This window comes from Pocillopora verrucosa, chromosome 13 (assembly GCF_036669915.1).
Source record: "Pocillopora verrucosa isolate sample1 chromosome 13, ASM3666991v2, whole genome shotgun sequence".
In the NCBI taxonomy this organism is placed as follows: Eukaryota; Metazoa; Cnidaria; class Anthozoa; order Scleractinia; family Pocilloporidae; genus Pocillopora; species Pocillopora verrucosa.
In genome coordinates this window covers 13,350,618-13,354,804 of record NC_089324.1, presented here as the reverse complement: position 1 = coordinate 13,354,804, position 4,187 = coordinate 13,350,618, and the positions used below count along the sequence as shown (strand labels likewise).

At 36.7% G+C, this 4,187-nt stretch overlaps 1 pseudogene; it reads right to left on the bottom strand.

Moving 5' to 3' along the window:
* Positions 1-3,856: 3,856 nt before the first annotated feature.
* Positions 3,857-4,187, bottom strand: part of LOC131776065 (melanocyte-stimulating hormone receptor-like) — an 873-nt pseudogene continuing 542 nt past the window's right edge.

The window sequence follows — 4,187 nt, the reverse complement described above, 5'->3', positions numbered from 1 at the left end:
CGGGCGGTGCTCAAGACCTCGGGCACAGTTTTCCTAATACGGACCTCCCGGCTGGCGAATGACATATATTTATAAATTTTCGCCTATTTATGTTTCCCTTAATCATATAAAGGGGTTTAAATCCTGACAATCCAATTCCATTTTATTTTTATCGCTGAGACTCATTGTATTTTTATTTTGCTACGTACATGTTCAAACACAACTAATTCACTGTAAGGTGAGATTGATTCGAAGGTTGTGCGCATCCTCAATACACATATTTATTGTGCACAATCGTTGCAGTGAACCGCTCTCAATTTGAAGAGCGCCTAACTCCAACAGGCGCCATTGCTATTCGTGTCAATCCGAAGAATCTCAGGCGTGACTTCTCGTTTATTACTCTTGAGGTTGCTAGATGAATGTAGTCAATCTTTGCAGGAGCGAATCAGAGCTCTGATTAGAGATGAAACAATGAATGCCCCTAACCTAACCTGAACTGATTAACAAGGATCTTTTCATTCAATATTTCAGTTATATCATAAAGGAATTAAAAATATGTATATTTTCGCCGTAAACAGAAATGAAAATAAGTGCGTCGACAGTTTCACTGTTGACAGTGATTCAGACCACAACTCAACTGACAAGTAGTTCAATGAATTGATTTATGCATACGGTATTTCACTTTCTTCAAACGCTTAAACATTAATTCATATGATCAAATTCGGTTCAAACAAAGTACACAAATCTAGAAGGAAACTGCTTTGTATGGAATATGAACCCGACAGACTGGGAAGAAAGAGAATCTGGTACGTTATCGTATTTAATATAACAGCTGTAATCTCTTAGGTTTTCAATAACAAAACTAAGTTAAAAAAAAATACCGTCTATTCGGTTAAAAGTGGTGGAGTCTTTCGATTCCTTAGGGGTGCAGCTGATATCAATGGGATACTCTTTGTAATGTTTTTGTTTCAGTATAAGGTCACCTTAACTTTATCTTATCCTAGTCAGGTGGTATTGACATATTGATACATTATTGACATTGCCATGACAACTTGTATGGAGATACGCCAGCCACCGTTAAAGAATCAGAAAATTGCTACTGACACTTTTTTCCAAATGGACAAAGACAGAGAAATCCGGATCATGTAAAACTCTTAGTACTGGCTTTCAGTTTGTAGTTACTATAACAGCTAGTTGGAGCATTTTTGCACATGGTTCGTGATGTTGCTTGCTTCCGGGGCCAATCCACTGCATATCAGTGCAAAACGGATGCGGCTTTCCCTTTTTCAGAGGATGTCACGATGGTGTGGCTGGCTTCGCTCTGTATTTTCACCGTTCTCTCTATTGGTGGGGAATCTTACAAAATGGGATTTAGCAGTGGACATTCTACGAGGTGGCTCTTCTTGTCCACTAACACAAATTGTCAATAAACAGTGCAAGTAAACATAGAGTTTAAAAATTTCAATCGGCCGGTGGCAAACCAACTGGCTATGACAAAGTGCAGCCACGGAGTTGAACTCGAGCAATCGAGAACAAAGCCATTAAGTTGCAAATCAAGCCCCTTAACCGCTCGGCCACTCTCGTTTCTACTCAAAATGCAGTCTATTAGGGTTATTTTGTTTGCTTTTAGCCTCTCGCTGGCGGTGGGCATTATAATTAACAACGTATGAGTAAGTGGGTTTAATTTCTAAGAAAACTGTGACGTCGCGTCGGTGACGGGTACAACAAGATGATTTTCTTTATAATCCAACTGCACAAAGTGGAGTTCAAATAATGCGACTATATATACCACATGTATATGGCGATATTGTGCAGTTGCTTATTTGTACTGTAAAAAACTCTGTTTAACAGGTTAGCTGCGCACGCTGCACTTCTCCATCCGTTTTGCTCTTCCAACCCTATTAGAAATGAGCAGAAGGACTTGGCAGGAAAAAAAAGGCAGTTGGATCATAAATAACTTATTAGACTTTTTGGTGTGTAGTATTGCCTAGCATTTTCAGTCCTTGTTTGCATTTTGACGAACCTGGGGGGACAACTCATAAAATTAATCAGAAATGTCACTACCAGATAAAAAAAAAATAAAAAAATCCTATCAGGAAAAAGATTGGAAACGTATCCCCTGAACCAGTGCGATTTCACAAACCCTCTTGGCTCTAAAGTCCTCTAAAGGGTAGGCAAGCAAAAAATGAGAATAAAATAAATAACAGTTTATGTTCATGCCGCAGCAAAATTTTTCTGACCATATTTCGAGAGGAATTTGTTTCTGATTTTAGAAAGACTAACCTCTCATGAGTTCTGTTAAGAGTGCTAATGAGAACATGCAAAAGTGAGATGTAATAATGTAGTGGACCTTAGAAGAACGCGAGGAGGGCCCAAGAAATATTTAATTTTAATGTGTATAAACACGCCGTGTGGGCTCTTCTTTCAATTTCAGTAAAAGCAATTCCGGCTTCAAGCTTGCACCGAAGAAATTTGGTAGTAGAAAGGTGATATGTAGATGAGCACTGAATTCCCCATGTCTTGATGCCAAACAGACAGTCTTATATTGTTATCGCCTCTTCATGAGCAACAGAATACCCCTCATTTGCTTCAATTTCTTCTATCTCACATCAATTCTATTTTTTTAATGAAGAAATCATGACGTCGCTTACAATATTCACTCGGCGTATAGAGCACAATACTATCATGTACTTCCATTCGATTTGCTTTAATATAATAATAATAATATTTTTAATAATGACAATGATAATAATGTTATAATAATGGAGTGCTTCTAAAGCGCAGAAATCCAGAAAAAAAAAAGTTCATTAAAAAGCTTCAAACTTCCTAAAAGAGTCAGTCTCTAAAGCTTTTAGTGGCTCCTATAGGAGGCGAAGCCACGTACGTTGCTTAAAAATGCCAACTGATGAACCTCTGCGAATAAAAAGCGACAAAAATCTATACAGTCTTTGAGCACACAGCGGAGGACCAATCACCATAAGTACGGGCGTTCTCGTAGGTGGTGCGGCAGCGACATCACCTTTGCTGATAGGTGAATACGAACTCCTACGATAAGCTAAAAGTACTGACAATCACAACGGTTCCATAGCATTAAGAGATTTGGAAACTAAAAGGAGAATCTTTAAAACAATAATTACGCTTTATACCAAACGGGCCTAAAGTATTCGTAATAGAAAAGCAATTTACGCCGCTTAAAATATTTACATGGTTATACTTGTGCAATTTCTTTTCTAACACCTAAAGTTATGCTGTTATTTGGTATATTTCCTATAAATTTGAAATTCTGGGCTACAATTCATCCTAATTTAAGTATTGATTTGGTACACACAGCGAATTCCTGTATTCTATAGGTAAAATTTAAGTCTGATATGCAAATGAAGTCTTATATATATGGTCTAACCTTTTAATTTACATGGACAGTTAACTTACAATTCGCAACTAAACACCAACCGTCCTTCAACTGCTTTTTTACTAATTAAGGGCATTCATATTAGAATCAATTGGACTAAAATGAATTCGAAGTTGGATTAAATCTTAACGTACATGCAAAGTCGAATAACAATTTGTACCTAATCGTTCACTGTCTTTCAACTTCAAGCGTATTGAAAGCATTTATTAAAAAGAAAACAGCTAGCCTAATTCATTGTGTTTTTCCTTTAATCCATCTTTGTTATTGAAAGCTAATCCAAAACGTTCAAATTTATTCTAACTAAGTATTATCATAATATTTAGTTCGAATAAATTTTTAAATATACCTGTACAGTTGGTTGGCAACAGACAAAGAGGCGCTATATGGAACTGTCCCGTTCCTACATTAGGACTTTCTTAATTAACAGCATTCTTAATCGAATGGAAATGAAAATAAATATTTAGTAAATTAGTTAATGTCTGTTTGTTTTCAAAAAGTCTTCCTTAGTGTCTTTAAAACGTTTCTTCGAAGTTCTTGAAGACGCCAGCAAAATAAAAATGGATTTATGGCAGAATTAAGAAAAACCACGGTGATAGAAAAATCGTACTCGGTCGTCCACTGCGTCCGTTTTGATATTGCGAAAGTTAACAGAGCATACATTGGCAAATAACAAATAACGAAAAAGATAAAAAATACGAAAGTGTTCATGACACTCTTCTTCAGTCGAGCCATACTGATACCGTTAACATTTCCGGCTACATCTTTACTTTCTACTGTTTGCTGTTGGGCATGTATCTGT